This window comes from Hyaena hyaena, unplaced genomic scaffold, assembly GCF_003009895.1.
Source record: "Hyaena hyaena isolate Hyena2069 unplaced genomic scaffold, ASM300989v1 scaffold_736, whole genome shotgun sequence".
In the NCBI taxonomy this organism is placed as follows: Eukaryota; Metazoa; Chordata; class Mammalia; order Carnivora; family Hyaenidae; genus Hyaena; species Hyaena hyaena.
Window position 1 is genome coordinate 151,364 of NW_024081372.1, and position 22,384 is coordinate 173,747.

Below are 22,384 nucleotides of genomic sequence, written 5' to 3' on the forward strand. Positions count from 1 at the left end.
TTGTTATACAATAACAGGGCAAGTAGCCCATTTGGTCCATCCAGTTCTTTTTTTTTTTTTTAAGGGTTTCTTGAGAAAATCAACAGACAAAAAGAATCCAGAGGAGCTGTATGTGGCATGATAGATGACCAATTGAGTTGTTTACATTATTTATTATATTACAGTCAGGTCATCATACTATTTATAAGAACTTTGACTATCTTGATGTCAAAGCAGAGTTTTGAAGGAACTACCAGGGTCGAATAAAAAAAATACATTTTTTTCCTTCTGATTTACTTCTTAGTTTTTTCTTTTTTACTTTTGTGAAAATTAATTCAAGCTCACTGCTATGAAACAGATAAGGATTTGTTTATTCTCTCATAATTATTGGGAGTTTCTAAGGAAGACCCTCAGACTACTGTCTTTCGAGTTCAGATACTGAAACAGTAAAGATTTCCACAATGAGTAATGATGGGTATGCTCAGGTTTAGGATGGGGATTATATTTGTAGAATTAGGCTGGTTATTCCCCCCATTCATACGCAACCCCCTGTGGAAGGACTGTCCTGGAAGAGCAGGGCAGAAACTATGCTATCTTTAAGCAGCTTCCAAAAAGGAGGAAGGGCTGCTGTTCTTACCCAAATATACAAATTCCTTAAATCACTCCACCTCTGAAGAACAGAATGAGTAAAGAGTTAGAGAAAGGACCAGTGTTATGCTGAATGATACACTTTCGAAGGAGAGTTGGGGATAAAAGATTCAGTTCTATTACAAAGAAACAGAAAACAGTATTTTGTTTTTGCCAACCGCTTTATTAGGTTTTAGTGATTCCTTGAATATTTTAGGATTGAAATATTCTAAGTATTTTGTTTTATTTGTCCACTGGTAATCAAGCAAACCTATATTTTGGTTGCTGTTTCCAAAGGAGAGAATAAGCACTTGGGTATTGAGAATTCCTCCCTATACTATTCACCCAGATAAAATGTACCGTAAAAAGGAATCATCATTTTGTGGGTCTAATGGAGCAAAGATTGTGACCAGAAGATAAGTAGATGGCCAGTGTGCTCTTCCACAGTGAATCAGCTTCTTCAAAAGTAGCCATGTGGTCACCTTAGAAGGCTTGGGTGATTGGATATGGACATGGCAGAAAGTAGCCATAGACTTATTTCAACAGAATCATTGTATTGTATTTTTTCAAGATATTCTGACAAAGAATGCCATTTAAGATTTTCAGAGCTTATTTTTACCCACATTGGAATGGTCATGGGTCATCTTAAATAATTAGGTGCTGTGGAAAAATTGACATGTGCCAATCTGATCCCACTTAGCTGTTGGGAGGGCAGTCAGCAGACATCACCAGTGGTCAGCTCTTTCAAGATCTATCTGTCTTAGCTCCAGATAGCTACTTTCTTTGACTTTCTCAGAGTAGCCCCCCATGTAGCTGCTAAATGAGGTAAGGGTAAAAAGGCCAGCCCATTTGGGCCCAAGGCAGGTCAACTCTGATGGGCAACATTGGTCCAGACTTGATAAGGTCTGTCTCATAGTATTACTTTTCTCATTTCCCAGAGGTGCAATCCCTATTAAACATCTTGAATCCCAAACTCTACCTCAGTGTTTGCTCAGAGAACTCAACCTGTGACAGGTGCCCTCCCTACATTTTTTATAATTATAAGCATATTTTCATAAGATATGAATTAAATAGATTATAGGGCAATGATCAAATATAACACTAATGGTAAGAAATTAGAATATACCCTTACATATTTACTGCTTTCATTAATCTTATCCAAGTTTTTTAATATTCTTCTCCTTTTTAACTGGAAACATCATTTGTTTGATCTTCTGCAAAGTATAGTGTATCTTCTGGATATTAATTTCTATTGAATTTTCTGGAGTTGGAACAATTTTCATAATTAAATTGTAAATCGGCTAATTTTCTTTTTATGGTTCTTCTGTAATGTGTGCATTTCATTTAAGCCAAGTTCTTATTGACTCAATGTTATTTACTTGCTCCTACAAAACTTGTAATAAATAATTAAGTCATTCCTATTGAAGCCCTCCTAAGAAACCACTAGAAAGGCCCAAAAAAAAAAAATGCTCTATCAAAATGAAGGAATAATACTAAACAGGTTCACACAACTGGCATAAATTAATGTGATATAATTGCTTGAAAATTCAAGTATTAGGAAATTTTTTGTTAAAAATGGGACACATTTTTAAAGTGAAACATTTGTGAAGATGTGAATTATTTAAATATTTGTATTAGTCAGCTTGGGTTCTTACAATGAAACACTGCATACTGCATGACTTGAACAACAGACCTTCATTTCTTACAGTTCTGGAGACTGGGAAGCCCAGGATAAGGGTACCAACTAACCTGGTTTCTGGTGATAGCCCTCTTCCTGGATTGATGATGACCTTCTCTCTGTGTCCTCACATGGCAGAATGACCTGTCTCTTCTTGTAAAACCACTAATTTCATCATGAGGACTCAACCCTCATGGCTTTCATTTAAGCCAAATTCCCTTCCCAAAGTCTTATCTCCAAATACCATTACACTGAAAATTAATCAATTTTGAGGTTATACAATTCAGTTTATACCACAATTCACAAAGGAATATTTTGAGATGAGCAGAAAAATGAGTTTTCCTGATTATGGAGCATTCAGAGTCCAGTAGGTATTGGTATGAAAATACTAAACTGAAAGTAAAGAGACCCGGGGCTGAGTTCCAATGACTTGGCACGAATTAGGAAATGTCTAGCACTTTGACTTTCTTTGGGAGTAAGCTGGGTCTACTAAAAGAGTTTTCCACAAGGTTGTTGTGTATTTCTAAATTAGATAAGGAATATGCTGTGTCAAAACAATAATGGAAAATTACAGGTAAGATATCATTAAGATGACTTCTTTGTTTTAGAGACAGACATATGAGTTAAGTTTTTAAAGCAATCATGTGAATGACAAACTGTTTAGAGAGGGGGCCACTTGGAAAAACGTAGTGTTAGTATGTAAGAAAGGTGGTTGGGGAACTCTATGTGAAGTTTTCTACTACTTATGGTCTGACTAACATTTCTATACTCCTTAGTGGACACTGTTCTTCCCAGGAAGTTTCATTTCCTTCCTTTAAAATAAAATCTATGAAATTTTAATCTGTAATTTTTGCCCTCAATTGCTCTAATCACTTAAACAGCGTTCAATGGTTTCATAAGCAGTGCTGTCAACACTGATGGGTAATTTGTTAAAGAAACAAAACAATACAAGAGACAAAAAACAACACACTGTGAGATGGGGAAAAGAGACATGGCATATAAAGAGACCCTTGTGTTGGGGCACCTGGGTGGCTCAGTCGGTTAAGTGTTTGACTTCGACTCAGGTCATGATCTTACTGTTCATGGGTTCGAGCCCCATATTGGGCTCTGTGCTGAAGCTATCTCAAAGCCTGGGCCTGCTTCAGATTCTGTATCTCCCTCTCTCTAACCCTCCCCTGCTCACGCTGTCTCTCTCTCTCTCAGAAATAAATAAAACATAAAGAAAAATTTTTTAAAGAGACCCTTGTGACTTTGTTAGAGCATTGGGTTAATTATTACTTTCCAGAAGTTAATGATGAAGACTCTTGGCTCCAATGTGAGAGTGAGGAAAAGAACACAAACTCAACAGTTATCTGTTTTTCAAGTGTGAGAAAATATCATTTCCCTAGAATGTGACTATATTTATGGGTTGATAGATAAACTTTAGGGACTGTGCCCAGCCAGCATTAGATATGGGTAATGAGTGTGCCCCAATGCATCTGATTAGGACTACAAAGCAAATATTTTCCAAATGATCACTTTGCTTAATTTTTGTTAAACATAAGCACACATTTTCTCCTTTCCCCCCAATCTTCCTCTACTTGTTAAACATTTGTCATCCATCTTTAAAAATTATGCAGAAGACACAAAAGCCCTTTATAGCTTGAACAATAAATTGTGCATAGGAGATGTACAAGTTTAGCTACCCCAGAGACAGAAGACCTGCTGTGTTTTATTCCAACTATAAAAATAGAAATGATCCCCTGTGTAGTTTGATAGATAATGATGGAGGTCGCAAAAATTATTGTGACTAATTGTGTTTACCCTTTTTGGTTAAGCTAATTGAAAATCAGAGTAGAATCTCCCTCTAGATAAATTCTATATTTTATTACATTTATAAAATCATAAAACAGTATGTCATCATCAATTTTAAAAAAATAATTATATTGTTCTTGAAACTGTCAGAACATATTTTTGACTGTGTATTACATAAAGAGGTAAGCAATCTGATATGGTGACCTAAATGTTCCCAGTTTAACCATCACATGGCTTGGTTCCCTGGCTTTTGTTTGGAAACAGTGAATCAATTGCATCTTCTAACATGTTTACCCATGGTGAGGATCCATTATTATGGCATACTAAATACTAGAGACTTGTTCTATAAAATATCTAAGGATCTTAACTTTACCGTGAGGGCTATACATTGTACAAACTTTGATGGAACTAGAGTCTTTATATCCTTCTAAGATAAAAGGAACAATTTAAATTCATTTTGAGAATTCCAAACTTTGGCAGTCAATTGTCTTCCTTTGTTCTCTAAGTTTGTGACAAATGGGGTTTAAATACAATTTTGGTCTGCTGGATAAATTGGTTTGGGCTTTGAGTTAATTGGTTGGTCAGTTTGAAATTGTCAATTAATTAGTTTGCTTCCATCACCTCCCCCTGCCCAACGCCCCCAGACCCCGAATAAGCTGTGGTTTACCTGAGTCACCTATTAGCCTGGTTTTATGTATTAGCATAGTCTCAGGTAAGGAGGCTTATCCAAATGTATTTGCACTTTGATAAAGCACTCGTTCAATAGAAAGGACCATAAAAGTATTTATCATAATTTTGATGTGTATCAGTCAATAAAAAGCATTATTCATTGAAATCTAGATGGATGCAGTATTACATGGGGCGCAAGCTCCAGAGAGAAAGTAGAGATCTTTCCTTGCTGGTGAGAATGATACATCTACATTTAACACTATATTGTAAGGGTGCAGGGAGGCAGGCAGCTGGATGAAATCCTGAATCACCTCACACACAGCTGCTGCTTCACTTGCTGTAAAGAGCAGGGTTATGCTGATTAAGCTACGGGTATTTGAAGAGGTTTTGTTGTTGTTGTTGTTTCTTTTTTTTTTCTTTTCTGGCCATCTGTGAATCATGGGCAAACAGGAATGGGTGGCTCTCTCCTTGTAGCATCCTATTACCAATCCAAATGTTCCTCTTTCGACTATAAATTTGCCCTGGCCAAACTGCTTTTCCTTATTTGATTAGAGTCTCCATTTTCTTCTACCTTTCTTCCTGTGTCTTCTTCCTAAAGTGATTTTACTCCAATCTTCATTTATCAAAAGGTACCAATGACCACCTTTGCACTGTAACCTTTGCTTATCACTTGTTCTCACAGAAAGGCTTTGCCTACACCACTGTGATGGGATCTTTTACACACAGCCTTGAAAAAAAACCGATATGTTCACAAATTCCTTGATAGTCTTTGTTGCAAAAGGTGCAATTAATTCAGCAATTCCTTAAGAGGAGGTGGGACTTAGTGATTCTTCTAGCGAATGCGATTTGGAAGAAGTAATGAAGTGTCATTTCCAGGAATAGATTATAAAGATCTGCGGTTTTCTTCCAGGACATTATATCTTCTTCTCTCCTGAATCCCTCTCTCTTTAGGGGAAACCAGTATTGTGAGAACACTCACACAAGCCTTGGAGAGGATCACAAGGTGAGGAGGAACTGAGACCTCTCAAAAGCAGTGAACTTGGAAAGTAATCCTTCCCACTGAACCTTGAGATGCCTCCAGCTCCAGGCAACAGCCTGACTGAACCTTCATGAGAGACTCTGAGGCAGAATCACCCAGCTAAACCAGGTGGAACAGGTAGCGATCCTCTGGAACAACAAGATAGTGTTTGTTGTGTATACTGCTAAGTTTGGGGCAATTTGCTTCGAAACAATAGATAACTAACACACTTATAGTTCCTTACTTTCTCTTCTATTAAAGTATAAAGTTTTTGAAGACAAGTATACCTACTACTGATATTCTATTTTTAGTCAAGATAACATATTCTTGCAGCTGTAAAAATAAAACCTCAAAAACTTAATCCAAGAAGGAATTTTTTTTTTTTTACACCAAATCCAAGATGAGTATATTTCTCCAAGTGGTGATTCAGGTATTTAGGCTCCTGATAACTTTTGACTCCATTGTGCGTGAGTCACCTCAGAAGCATACGTTGCTTTCCTGCATCTGGATAGCTGAGAAGCAGGAACAGTGTAAAGGAAGCATGTTAACTCTTTAATGTCTTGGAATGGAAGAGATCCACTAACTTTCACTCATATTTCATTTCTTTCTAAAAGAAATCTAAAAGATGTCTAAAAGATGGATCCAGTCCGTGGATCCATCTAGTCAGTCACACAGGAGACTAAAAAAATTATAGTTCTCTGGGGTGCCTGGGTGGCTCAGTCGGTTGAGCATCTGACTTCGGCTCAGGTCATGATCTCACGGTTTGTGGGTTCAAGCCCCACGTTGGGCTCTGTGCTGACAGCTCAGAGCCTGGAGCCTGCTTCAGATTTTGTGTCTCCCTCTCTCTCTGACCCTCCCCTGCTCATACTGTCTCTCTCTTTCTCTCTCTCTCTCAGAAATAAATTTTAAAAGATTTAAAAAATACAGTTTTCTTTTGTTCCTAAGGAGGAAAAGAACCAGATAGGGGGAAAAAAGCTAACAATGTCTTCCACAAGTTTCTAAACTTTCTAACATTTAAGTCAGTGTTCTATAAAACTAGTGCTCTAAAGAATTTGTTGAATGAATGGATGAGTAAACTAATGAATTATCAGAGGATAAAATATTATTTTAAAACCAGTTGTATAAATTTTGCATTTGCTAATAATTCAGGACAAATGTATATTGCTCAGTTACTATGTGACACAGTCCTACCTGTTAGCTCATAGCACATTGCACCAGTGATCAACACAGACAAAATTTACTCCTGACATTCCAGTGAGTGAGAAATAATAAAAGATAAATAAGTAAAGAAGATAATATCCACTAGTAATGATTGTTCTGAGAAATATAAAATATTAATTTGACAGAATGGCCGAGGAAGGGAAGGTGGAGGGCAAGTTTAGGTAGAGTGTTTACAAAGGCCTCTAGGAGGAGTTGATATTAGAACTGAAATCTGAACATGACAAAGTGGCTCTCTGAAGATCTAAGGAGGAGCATTGCATACTGAAGAAACAGAAAGAGCAAATGCCCTGAGGGAGGATTTTCCTCCTTAGCTGGTTGACAGGGAATGATGTCAGATAGATGCAGCCACCTGTTAAAGAAGTATTTCGTGGGCAGCAATGGAGAGTGTGGAATTCATTGGAGAGTTTTCACCAGAAATGTAACACAATTTGATATATATTGGACTGTTATTGTCTTAGGTTGGGTTTTCTAGAAGCATAACATGAGATAATAAACAGTATCAGGGGTTGAGGTGGGGGACAAGAATGTGGTCTCAGTGGGGACTAGCTTCAGTCTGATCTCATGGGAAGGCTCTAGAGCAAAAAGTGCACCAATGTTAGTCATTTTTTTAATCCCACCTATCAATCACTGGCTATTTTCTATCCTGGAGCTATAAGAGAAAATAGCCTCTGGAAAAAACAAGCCCTATTTGATGTAAGTCAACACTCCAGAGAAGACCAGGGTCAGCTGTGTATCATTACCAGCCAGTCCTCACAATAGCTGGAAAAGAACACCAACATAGGTCTCCAAACATCTCTGCTACAATCACATTGGCCACTGAGTTCAGAATAGATTGTGGTGGTGGTAGAGCTGGCTAGATGGAGAGAAGGATAACCAGTTAGTGGACTGCTACAATATTGCAAATGAGGGAATCGGCTGGATGCTTAACCCACTGAGCCAGTCAGGTGTCCCAAGATGTCTTTTTTTTTTTTTTCCTTTCTTGTATCTATGACTAGACATTGCCATTTACAGACAATTTTTATGGAGGAATAAATAAGAAATATTATGCATCTTTCCAAGATTCCCTCAAGATAATTTCTTTTTATTCTTTCTTTTTTCAGAAAAACTTCATTTTCATATACCACTTGGGGAGAACAAGGCAGAGGGGCTTGTAAAGGGAGGAAGTAAAAGTGGAGAAGGGAGGTACAGATCTCAAAGGAAAGGGGTATTTAAAGGGATAATAAAGTGTAGCTCAAAAAATAAGCAGAAAAATTTTTTTTAAAAATCCATGAAAGGAAAAAGAAAGACCAGAGATAATTAGTGTGAGGGGGTTAAGGAAGAGAGAAAAGTGAAACTAGAGGGCATCTACAGAGCAGTGGTGGTTCTCAAAGTGTGATGGAGGAGCCAGAAGGTCCCTGGGACCCTTTAGGAAGTCTGTGAGGTCCTTCTTTGCCCCGCTCCTTATCTGTTTAAGGTCAGACTTTCTTCATTTACTTCAAACAAATTACATATTGCAACACACTGAATACAGAAGCAGGTATGACAGCCCAGTTATTTTCTGTCAGCTGGAAACTAAACAGATTTGCAAAAATGCAAAGCAATAACACTATTATTTTTGGAAAAGTATAGTTATTTTTTATAAAATTTTATAAAAATATTTATCTATAAAGGCTACTTAATGTATGTTTTCTTTAAGAGGCGACTTAAAACTTTTTCCATTATGTTTTCTAAAAAGGAAAATATGAATATACAACCCACAGAAACAAAAACTCTTTGGAACGCTCACTAATTAAAAAAAAAATTAATGTTTATTTTTGAGGGGGTGAGAGAGAGAATGAGTGGGGGAGGAGCAGAGAGAGAGGGAGAAAGAATTGGAAGCAGGCTCCAGGCTCTGAGCTGTCAGCACAGAGCCCATCACTAGGCTCGAATCCATGAACCGTAAGATTATGACCTGAGCCAAAGTCTGAGGCTTAACCTACTGAGCCACCCAGACACCCTGCTCTCACTAATTTTAAGAGGAAATAAAGGTCCAGTGCCAAAAAAGTTTGAAAACATTGTTATAAAGATTATCTAGGTTTTGTGTCAAATGGCAATTAATATACTCTTCTACTGAGCTGCTGTTAACTTGGAAAAAATGTTATCATCTGGTTATTTAGTGATCTTATTTTGGAGGTTTCATTCTGAAAATAATGTGGCTAGGCAAGAAGTAAAATACTCTGCATGTCAGCAGTTTGCTCACAGCTATGTCAGCTCAAAGTCGTTTTACTGAATGGAGTCAGGTCAACACCAGAAGGGGCCCAACATAATAGAGCATTGTTTCTTTGTCCTACTTTTTTTTTTTCTATCCTTCTCCAGTATTCCATAATTTAAAATTGTAGGTATTTTATAATGTGAATAATGGAGAAATTGAGGTATCCAAAATTGATCAGTGATCAATGAATCACTTTTGATAAAGGAAGAAACTCACTTAAGACATCTTAAAAGGAAGAGATTTCAACGAGGGTAGATGAGACCTAAAAATAGAGCAGTAGCAGCGCTATGGACAGAGGGTATTCTAGGATCCAGCTAAGCACTGACTCTTAATCTTGGGCCATTTTGTTTTTCTCTAGTGCCCTTCAAATTTCTCATTTCTCGTCTTTTCACCACGTGGTATCCTTGCCCATTTCTCCAGGTCCAACTCTATGGAGGGTCCCTTGCCCCCTGCACCCCAGCCCTCCGACAAGGCCTCCGCAGTCGCCACCACAGCCCTGCGCCCACTCTCGGCCCGACCTCGAAGTCCCCTCTCAATATTCGTCTCCGCTTTACAGTCAGGACAGTCTTGGGGAGCAGGCCGCACAGACCACGCAGGACTCGCGGTGCATGATTTATTTTGCACATTTATTTAATAATTTTTAAAAGAAGCTACAACTTTTCAAAAGTCACTGAGTTGTGAGTTATTTTGAAAGCTCTTAGGGTTGGCACTCACTTATAATATAATTGTTGCTGTTATTCAGGCCAGTGTTGGCTTTTTTTCCCCCCATTTAATGTTATCTTAATGTGAACTTTCACACTTTGACCTAAAATTACAAGTGGAGAAATCCAAAGTTTTTCCTCCAGGTCAACTCTTAAATATCTTAAAATTATTCCTTTTCTTTGGTTACAGATATCTTCCAATTACTCTATTAAGGACACTTTTTGAAGAATTAACTAAAAACAGATTTAAAAGAAGGTAGAAAAATCTGGAAACAAACAAACAAGCCCATTGACATAGATGTCTTCATAATGTATGGCAGATATCAACAGAAGATGTAATGAGTTATTGAAAACGTGCGTGGCATTTGGTGCTTAAAAGCAGGTTTTAGAAAGAAAAATCTTTTGCCATACAATTGATCCTGCGGTAAACCTGGGTAAGAAAATGCTCTGGTGGATGTGATAGGAACTATTTGTCCAATGGGTATTATCACCATGATCCCTGAAAGACTAAAAACATAATATACAAAGCATGAAGATACATATACAGCTCCAAAAATGTGTCACTGATTCAGATTTTCAAAAGCTGGCAGCTTCCTGTTCCATTGTAGTAATGGAAGTGCTACGTTTCCTCCAGTGCAGATGTGTGCTGTAAGTGCACAATTAACTTCTACTGAGATCCATAATCAGGGATTGTTTCCAGTTTTAAATTTAGATTGTTTATCAGAAGAGGCTTTTCATAGGCAATTTTAAGCCACGAGAACTGATTTTTTTTCCAGCTTTATTGATATATAATTGACTTCTAACATTGTATAAGTTTGAGGTGTACAATGTGATGACTGGGTCTACATATATATTGAAAATGATTACCACAATAAGATTAGCTAACGCATCTTGACCTCACATAGTTTTCATTTTTTGGGTGATGAAATCGTTAAAACTCAACTCTTGTAGCAACTTTCAAGTATACAATACAGTATTGTTAACCATAATCACTGTGCTGCATATTACATCTCCAGAGCTTACTCATCTTATAAATGAAAGTTTGCACCCTTTGGCCAACACCTCCCCATCGCCCTTTCACTCCCCAGCCATTTGCAAACACTAATCTACTCTCTGTCTCTAGAAGTTCAACTTTACCGATTTTTTTTTAATTTGGCAAAAAGATTATTTAGAGATAGATTTTATTTTCACAAAAATTTCTTACACATTGTGATGTTTTAATGCTTTTGATTTATCTTAATGTTGGATAATATCTCAGTAACATGGCAAATCAATTATAGAAAGTTTCAATTAAATTTATCAAAACTTATTCTTAATATGGGGCGCCTGGGTGGCTCAGTCCATTAAGCGTCTGACTTGGGTCATTATCTCACAGTTGGTGGGTTCGAGCCCTGCATAGGACTCTGTGCTGATACTCGGGAGACTGGAGCCTGCTTTGGATTCAGCATCTACTTCTCTCTCTCTGCTCCTCCTCCGCTGTGCTCTCTTAAAAATAAATAAATAAACTTTAAAAAGGATGTTTAAAAAAGTTACTCTTAATACAAGGATAAGTCCACAACTATTTGCGGCAATATTCAATGAAAAATTGCTAGGTAGAGATCTTTGAATCTATTAAGATTAGCTTATCATAAATAATGCATTATCACACCAAAATATATTTTTAAATATATTAAATTTCTCCTAGATATCTTCCTTGCTCGATTAGTATTCATAATGTATTATTTTTTCTCTCTGTAATTTCAGGTCTCATTCTATTTAAATCATCATAAATTCTCAATTAGTGAAAATTACATTGCAAAGATTTTATTGAATTGGTGAGAGTATTGGTCCATTTTAATTTTGAGATTAAATTATAAACTGTTTTGGTACATGATAAAGAGAGCTAATAGAATTAGGACAGTGATTAAGTAATTTAAAAATAAATATGTGTTCAGTAGTCACTTTACAATTCTCACAATTCAGATTATAATTTCTCTCTCCCTCTCTTTCTCACACACACCCCAAATGAGAAAATGTGGAGATAGAGGCTCACACAGGTAGAGTAACAATGCTAAAATCACAAAACTAATTTTACTTTAAAATCTGCTTGATATCAAAACAAATTGGATCTCTTCTTGCTTTGAGAAATTTAGCGAGAAAATTACAATAGGAGTCAGAACCCTGTACTCTGAGGTGGAAGATGCGGTTGTGTAGAAGCTATGTTGTTTCTTAAAAAAAAAATCTGAATCTCTCGCCTCTGGCTTTCTCTTCTGCAAAGCAAGTTAATATTATCTGCTTTGCAATGGTATGAGGATTAGATTCCAAAAGGCCAGGTGTATTTTTTCTTGTATTTTTTAAATGGATTGGGACATAAAATGAGAAGCTAAAAGAGGAAAGACTCTCATTTTGCCATGTTGTGCAGGTGAGGAGAGAACTGTACTGATGATCAGTCTTGCCAGTAGAAACTCAGCTAGATAGTGGAAAGCAAATGTCATGTCTGCTAGCAGCGATCCGTGAGGGGTCCATGACAAAGAAAAGGAGTTCGACAACTGTATTTGTTTTCTACTGCTGTGTGTCACATTTCTACATATTCAGTGACTTAAACATCATTTATTATCTCACAGTTTCTTTAGGTCAAAAGGTTGACCATGGCATAGCTGGGTCCCTGTTCCAGGTCTCAGTAGGTTGAAATCAAGGTATCACCTGGGACTGTAATCTTATCTGAAGCTCAAAGTCCACTTTCAAGCTCTTTGGTTGTTGGTGAAATTTATTTTCTTGTAGACATAGGATAGGTAGAGGTGCTTGGTTTCTAGAGACCATTCATTGTTCGTTGCCATCTGACCTTCTCCACGGCATGGAAATTTGATTTTGTTAAGGTCAACATGAGCACATATACTGCTGCTTCCTATCTTTTACCTCTAGATCCTCTTTTAAACGCTTCACCTGATTAGGTCATATCCACCCAAGATAAACTTTTTTGATTAACACAAACTCACCTAAATAGAGACCTTAATTGTATCTTCAAGTTCCCTTTATGTTTTCCATATAAAGTAACATAATTACAGGAGAGATATCATTATATTTATAAATCTCACCCACAGTTCAAGGGGAGGAATTATAAAATGGGGTGATGTTACAATTTCATCATAGTTGATACTGCGATTGTTATCTCCTTATCTATTTCACTTTTGTCCCTTATGTAGCAGTCACATGGTTTTGGTTTGGGACAATATTTTGCTTCCTGGAATAAACCCTGATTAGGATAAGCAAGAACTAGATTGCCTGGGTGTCTCAGTCAGTTGAGTGTCCAACTTTTGGTTTTGGCTCAGGTCATGGTATATATATATATATATCAAAAAAAACAAGTGCTTTTAAACATTTTAATGCAATTGATAAATGTATAAACATGCATTGTGATAATGCAGATACACACATATAAATGTATAAATTAAAACATCTAGGATTACTGTGTAATATACTCTATTATTTTCTAGTCTAGTCTCATGTAGTCTGTTCTACTGCACAATTAAATGGTAGCTGTACTTCAGCAAATTGATATCACAAGCCCATTAATGCATTAACATAGGAAGTAAAGACACATTGGACTAAAGACAATCATTGTAACTCTAGTCGCTTGCCAGTGACTGTTGTAAGAAAGCTAAACATTTCACTGCTTAAAATAAGACAGATGAAAAATTCAGAGGGAATGAGTTCTCCAGCAGGATAATTAGTAGGGAAATTGGGGCATTTAAAAGCAAAGAATCTGGAATACATGAGAGTGAATGTAGAAATATTTGCAAATATAAATGGAAGACACATTACAAACTCATATTTGTTATCCCACTATGGTTGTCCTGAGTTTTTAGTAAGCCACACTAGCATTGATGGTGTCCTCATTCATTCTATATATTCTCCTCGATTGAATAAAGTAACCCTGTGGCTGATGCCTTGTTTTGTTTCATTTGTTTCATGTCGCCACGCTTAGGAAGGTAATGGGAAACTTGGAAGCTGGCGTCACAGTTTTACGTGCATGACGGCAATACCAGAGTCTGAAATTCAGCTTCAGAGGATCAGGTTTGCGTACCATGTGAAGACTCATTTTATAAATGCCAGTCTTTTAGGGGGCTCATTAAATTATGCTACTTAATTAACATCAATATCAGTGAAAGAAAAAATACTCAAAGCTTTCCTAAAAGCTGTTCATATTCAAATATACGTTGATTGATAGAAGCCTATTGTTTCTTAGTTTCTGGTAATAATCTTCACCTGGAGACTTCACCAAACACTGAGATATTTGGAACTCTAATGGAAAAATAGCTTCTGTTTTGTTAGATAGAAAGTGTAGTTTCATGAGCAGACCTAGTGACTCTCCCTATCCATCTACTGAGCATGTATCTACAACTTGATTGATTTCGACACATTCTGTACTACTTATTGGTCACAGAATCCCATGAATAAAAATAAGAATCCATTTATTGGTTGGCAAATCAGAACATGTTAGAAACGTCTGGTTTCAATTCATGAACTATCATGTTGACTTCATTCCTAGGTATGATGAAATAATAATAAACATACAGCTATGTGATTTCTTAATTGAAATGGACTTATTCAGTATAATTTATATAATTTTGTAAAATACTTAGTAAATGATTATGAAATGATGAAAACAATTAAGCCAGGAATAGGTCAGCCTTTAAAGAAACCACGATGCTAACAAGTAAGAGTGTGAATGGAATTATGAATCTAGTCACATCTTTCTTGAGCCTTTTTATTGGCTATGTAGAATGCATTAGTTCTCTGATATCTGTAAACAAAAAAATGATTCTAACTTCTTTTGCAGAATAGGAAGAAACATGAAGTGGCGAAACATATTGAACAGTGCAGTTGGTAGATATCTGTGATCAGTTTCAATGCACATTTGTATGATTTGAGATGAATAGGTTATGGCAATCCCAGTGATCCTATAGCAGGGCAGAGTACAAAGAACAGAGAAACAAATGAAATAAAAACCAAACGTATTCATTAGGAAGCACAAAATCTATGGCATGTGTTTATTTACTTATAAACACATTGTTTATCAAAGCCTTCAGCATATGGCAAAAATGAACTATTTCTTTCCCTGTACCCTTAAATGCCTTTAAAGTCATCAAAAAGAATAATGTACCACTAGAGAATAGGCCCAGAAATAGAAAAAAGTGGTAGAGAAAAACACAAACAAGTGAATCTAAAAACCAGCAATCTAAGTCCTAATGAGAGAGGAAAACTATAAGAATAGACTCAAATAAAAGCTACAGTTATAATATAATATTAACCTCCAAACAAAATGTAATTAAGTGTAGAGGCAAGACCTAGTTCCATAAATAGCTATCCATAATCATATACAATTGGCATGCCATTATTTTCTATTAGAAAAAAAAAGTAAATGAGAATAAAATGCAATATTAAATGTCTAATAGAATTGAGCTCCTAATTAAGTCTTCAGCTGAATTAAGTAAGCATTTCCCTTTCACTTTTTCTTTATGTGTCATGTATAGGCTGTTAAAAATGCTTGGCGTCATTACAGTCAAAATAGATGTATTTTTGCCTGTTCTGAACAACATGAAGTTTGGCAGGAAATGAAGCACCCAAACCACAGCCAAATTACTGAATCCTTGAATTGCTCATGCAAGCAAGAAAAACCTATGGTCTCTTAAGCTGGAAAAATAATTATACTTTTGTGACTTCTCTGTCCAGCACACAGTTTATAACAACAACTTCTTGCCACATCCAAAATAATCCTTTCGTGGCACTCAACTGTAAGCAGTAGTTTAACCCTGAATATTTATGATACAATCCTTGCTAACATTTCCTATATTAGTAAATTTTAAAGAAATGTTTAAATCCTCCACCATTTTTACAGCAAAAGGTGAGTTTTTCCTCCAAATTGGTCACATTTCATTAGACTGTTACACTTTGGCCTTTTTTAATAAGCTTGAAATCTCTACATTTCACTTCCTAGAAAGGCTCAATTTCGTGGCTGATGGAAAACATGTAGGGATATGTAGCCTTTAACCACTAAGTTTTATTTTGAAATACAGTGTCCATTGTCAGTAACCAAGTGTCGTTGCATCTCACGGCCATTTTAGAGTTGCTGAAAAAAATTTAATCTCCCCAATTTAATTTCTAGTGAATATGCTGCTTTTATTACTTCAAACTAAAATCAGGTCTGGCCAAAAGTCTTAGTGGGTCCACAGTTAAATGGGTCAAGAAATTAGCTATACCAAGTCTTAGCTGCGTGTAGAAATGCTAGTTCATTTGGGAAGCTTTTTCTCTCTTCTATATTTTCCAGGAGCTTTAGAAAGAAACAAAATATTAAAACTCAAAAGTTTCCATTAATATGTCATAATTATTTTTTTAATATTTTTATTTTTTTATTTCTAGGGGGGAGAGAGAGAGAGAGAGAGAGAGACAGCGTGAGCAGGGGAGGGTCAGAGAGAGAGCGAGATACAGACTCCTAAATAGGCACCAGGCTCTGAGCTGGCAGTCAGCACAGAGCCCGATGCGGGGCTCGAACCCACGAACCGAGAGATCATGACCTAAGCGAAAGCTGGACGCTTAACCGACTAAGCCACCCAGGTGCCCCTAATATGTCATAATTATTAAAAACTTTATTGATTAAGCTATGAAACTTTAAAATAAACTATGTTTCACCTATATTTAAAAAAAATATACTTAGGACTTCTGGTCCTGGCCCTGATGAAGTAGCTGGTATTAGCCCTATTATAGAAGCTTCATTTTTTGGTCATAAACAACGATAACTACTGGAAATATATGTAAAATAGGTTTTTCAAATATTAGATAGCAAACAAGAGAGTGCCACAGTTCTTGAGAGAAGGAACCCCACATTTACCCTGACTTTCTCTCAGAAGCCATTTTCCAAGTTATGTAAGGAAACAGAGCCAAAGCTGAGACCAACTGTGGATGGGACAACAGAGATTGCTATTCAGGCTTGCTAAAGGGGGCTGAGCTGGGGTGTGATGGATGGAAAAGTAAGGAGCCACAAAGACCAAATCTCAAAAGCCTGCATCAAAACTCCCAACAAATCCTTGGCTAACTAGAAAGTTATGTGTACACAAGGCATGACTCCAGGAGGCACAGCAGAGCTGAACAGAGATTTCCAAAGTTGCAAACTGCTGTTTGGAGATATTAGAGTTCAAGCCCAGCCAGAGTGGATGAACTTGATGAACAACCCAAGCATTGAGTTGAGACTTCAAAGGGCCATGCTCCTGTAGCCAGGGCTACCCTACCCCTAAGAAGTAAGGACAAAATTAAAATAGACCTGCTCTAGAAGAAGGTTAAAAACCAAGGCTTGAAGTGATTTAACTGCCTGCTGGAAAATAAAATAACCTGCTTTAGAAGAATATAATATAATCTAGAACCCCAGCGGTGGCCAACATCTAATACAAACTCACTAAGCATGTGAATAAGAAAGAAACAAGACAGATGATCAAGAGATAAAGTTGTCTGTAGTCACAGACCCAAAGAGGAACTAGATGTCAATGTTAACAGACAAAACTTCAAATGTGATTAAATGTTGTTACATGCTGAAAAATGTCAAAAAAGGTGAACACAGGGACTAACAGATGGAGTAATTAAAAAGAGAATTAGATATTTAAAAAGAATCAAAAGACACTTTAGAACTGGAAAATGCAGTATCTGAAATAAGACCTCCTTTGATAGCTCTTGATTTGCATCAGCAGTGTCATAATGGAGGAAAGAAAGTACTTTACATAAAGTAAAGTATAGCTATAGCAAGTGGATTTCTATGGCAAACACACGAACCTTGACTCATTTCATTCCATTAATAAAAGTCAATTTGAAGTGGATCAAAAACCTAAATGTGAGAGTTGGAATACTGAGGTTCTATTAGCAAACATATATAAACATATTCCTACCCTGGAGAATACAACAATTTTAGTAATACACAAAGGGTACCAACAATAAATGGAAAATGATAAATTGGATTTTATCAAAATTTGAAATTTTGCTCACTCAAGATACCACTATAATTGTAAATTCAAGGCAGATATTGGTAGAAAACATTTGCGATATATATGTCTGACAAAGACTTTTATCCAAAGTACATAAATAACTTTTACCAATCAGTTTGAAAAAGACATTTTTTTTTCTTTTTTAACAGACAGAAGACTTAAACAGGCATGCACACAAGAAATCAAAAACAAATGGTCAAACAGATTATTCATCAACATCACTTATCATCAGGGAAATGAAAGTTAAATATGTAAATTAGATTTAAGGTTTAACTAAAACATACTTTCCAGATTTGGTTGACTAAACAGACTGGCAACATCAAAAGTTGGCAATGATATAGAGCCACTAAAACTCTCATATATCGCTGGTAGGAGCTTGAAAAGTATAAGTAATTTGTAAAGTGTTTGATAGTATTTTATAAATTGACACAGTAATACCATTACTAGAAAATATCTCAGTAAAAAAAAAAAAGTACATTTTTCAATTCATAGCCAGTGTATTCATGATAGACCACTACTAGAAACAACCAGGCCAAAACTCAAAAAAAACAGGAAAATGGATAAATAAATTGTAGTGTATTCATCCAATGGGATACAACTCAGAAATTAAAAAATAAGAAGATTGTGATATTGATACACATGACAGCATGGATAACCCTCAAAAACATTATGTTTGTTAAAATTAGCCAGGAAACAGAAACATTTTGTGACTCAATATATTTTAGGTTAATGAAGGGAGAAGGCAAAATCTATTTATGGAAATAGAAGCTATAAAAAGAATTAACTCTGAGGAGTAAAAGGAAGGGAGGCGATGGGCACAAGGGATTGTTCTAGATAATGGAAATGGTCTTATCTTGATCTAAAGGTGGTTACATGAGTATACGCTTATACAAAATTCATTAACCTATATACTTAATATTTGTACATTTTAACGTATGTCAATTTGATTTCAATTTTAAAAATTCATTGAATGGCTGTAACAGTTGTCTAGAAACTGCAAAAATCTGATTTGTGATTTCAAATACAAGTGGATAAAAACCACCTAATTTAAGCACAAAAAGAAAACAAAGAATGGAAAAACAAAGTGAGAGACATTTGGGACATGATCAGATGATCTTATATATGCTTAATTGGAGCCTCAGGAGGAGAGGTGATAAAGAATGGGCTATAAGTAACAGTTGAGGAAATAATAGTCAAGAATTTTCTAAAACAAAATAAAGACATTAATCTACAATTACAAGAAAGGCAGTGAACTATGACCAGAAAAAAATAAATGGTCAAAAACTGCTAAAAACTAAAAGTTAGACTCATAAAAACATCAAGAGGAAAAGAAAGACACATTATGTTCAGTGGAACAAGAGAAATGTCTGACTTCTCAACAACATTATGGAAGCCAAAGACATCTTTAAAATGGTAAAAGGAAAAAAAAAACTTTCTCACTTAGAATTCTATATTTATTTAAAATATATTTTAAAAATAAAGATGATATACAAGTTTTAATCTGAGTATCTGTCACCAAAAGACTTGCACTACAAGAAATACTAACGAAAGTTTTTTAGCCTAAAAAACTGATCTCATATGGAAGCATGAAAGTGTAAGAATGAATTAGCAGCATAGAATGAACGTATGTGAAAATGTAAGCAAAACTTGACTGTTTAAGACAACATGAATTTTAATGTTTTATGAGGTTTATAATATATTAAGAAATAAAATACATGAGAATAATAGAATAAAAATGGACATTATAGATGAAATTAACACCAGATATCATACGGAAGTGTTGACTATATTGTATACTGGAAACTAATAGTACATTGTATGTTAACTAACGAATTTAAATAAAAATATACATAAAATAAGCTCTTCTGAGGGGTTTTACACTGTTTGGTATATGACAAAAATAACTATATATATTAGACAATAAGAATGTGCTTCGTAATTTTAATGTAATCAGTAAAAAAAACAAGGCTAACAGAAGAGGTAAGATGGATTTATGTAAAATTCTTGATTAACACAAGAAAAGGCAGTGATGGAGGAATAAAGTAAGAAAAACAACCTTGGAACAAATAGGGAATACAGCGGACCTAAACCCATTTTATCAAAACTTATATTAAGAAATACTTAATATCTGACATAGGGACAAAACATACTTTAATTATTTTAATATTTATTTTTGAGAGAGAAAGACAGAGTGTGAGTGGGGAAGGAGTAGAGTTAGAGAGGGAGACGCAGATGGGGCGCCCGGGTGGCTTAGTCGGTTAAGTGTCCGACTTTTGCTCAGGTCATGATCTCGCGGTTCGTGGGTTCGAGCCCCGCGTCGGGCTCTGTGCTGACTGCCAGCTCAGAGCCTGGAGCCTGTTTCAGAGTCTGTCACTCCCTCTCTCTCTGACCCTCCCCTGCTCATGCTGTCTCTCTCTCTCCTAGAAATAAATAAAACATTAAAAAAAAAAAAAAGAGAGGGAGACGCAGAATTTGAAACAGGCCCCAGGCTCTGAGCTATCAGCACAGAGCCTGATTGACACAGGTCTCAAATTCAGAGACAGGGAGATCATGACCTAGGCTGAAGTTGGATGCCTAACCGACTGAGCTAACCAAGCACCCCGGTATAAACATACCTTAAAAGCAGAGCCTTGTGTTAAATATTCAAAGGTCCAGCAGCTATAAATAATTTTTAAACTTTAAAGGAGAAACAGATTTTAAAGTTCCATTCTCATGTTTATTTGTCATGTTCAATTTATTGTGTTAAGTATGCATTATTATAATGAACTGGATGGATAGACTTGATATCACAGGAAATGTAATCACTCATGAAGGATAAATATTACATAAATCAATTTGTGTACTAAGAATACTTTGTATTTTTCACATTTTGCCTTGACTTTTTTTTTTTTAACATTTATTTATTTATCTTGAGAGATAGAAAGAGAGAAAGCATGTGTGTGCAAGCAGGGGAAATGCAGAGAGAGAGAGAATCTGAACAGGCTCCGCAATGTCAGTGTGGAGCTTGACTCAGAACCCAACCCACAAACCCTGAGATCATGACCTGAGAGAAAATCAAGAGTCTAACACTTAACTGACTGAGCCACCCAGGTGCCCTGCTTTAATATTTTTATCACAGTTCAACAATTTTGTCGAGTAAACATTTGTGTATCAGTGAGCGTTTGTGTATCAGCATATTGCTACTGATCAAGTGACATAAACCACTCTGAATCTCGTATCCCAGAAAGATAGTCTCTTAATGTGATATTGATATAAATCAGGGTTCATGAATACAAGCAATACTGTGTGAAATCAATCAATGTAGAGTTCCAGTCAATGGCCCTGTTAGATTAAACCCATGAAACACACTTGGAAACTCTCCATAGTCCTTAATTAAAATGACCTTCATTCTTCAGTCAGTTCAAGTCTCTATCTGCCAGGACTTGAGGCTTCTATGGGGCTCTATGAGGTTTTTCTTCTTTATTCTTTTATATATTAGCATAAAATTTTTTCTCAAATCATCCTAGAAATACAAATTTATACATTTTTATAATTACACTTATATAATTATTGTTGTATAATGCAGAGTACTTAATTATTAAATTGTGAATACTATGATCATTTTCCATTGGTGGGGAGGTATTAAGAGAATTGAAGGATAATATAACCAGAATGCAAAAAAATAAAATGAGGGAAGCAAAACTTCGCAATGTTTAGAGACAAATTCTTTTATCAGCTTCTAAAATACAAACAGCTTGGTAAAATATGAACAGCTTCTATTCTGATAGTGTATTACTTCTCATTGCCTCAGCAAAACTATTTTTGAATTTACAAAGCTTTTGCCACTATCCTATTCATGGGAAATCTATCACAGTTCTGCAAATCACTCAAATTTTGTAGGAAATTATAATGCTGAAAATGATCACACAAGGCTCCATTTTAGCTTCAGCCTAGTTCTGTTCTTGGGTATCAGAATATACTGCAGGTGTTTAATCCTGAAACGACTCCACACATTTGATTCTTATCACCAATGAAGTAGTCATTCCTTTTCAAGTCATCAATCTCATATTAATCATGATTGCATTTTATACAGATTTTGTAGTTACAATGTATTAAGGAGTTTGTGTTTCTAATTATTTAATGTCAATATTGTTATATTTACTACTAATATTTTAATAGTAAAATATCACATTTGGGATATATTCTAATTCTACATCTGTCTGCCTTGAGATTGAACATTATCACAATTTGCTAGAGGAGAAAGTAAGGAGGGCAATTTGAGAAGAAGGAAAAATCTATTGAATGGAGTTAGAAATTGGTTTATAAAAAGGTAAATAGACTTAGGAAATGAGACACACATGTTTTGTGCAAGTAACAGCTAATCTTGTTGGCCACAGCTTTACATCTAATTTTGAAATTACCTTAGAAAGAAAAGCATACTTTTTTGTTGTTCTTTGATTGATTGATTGATTGATTGAT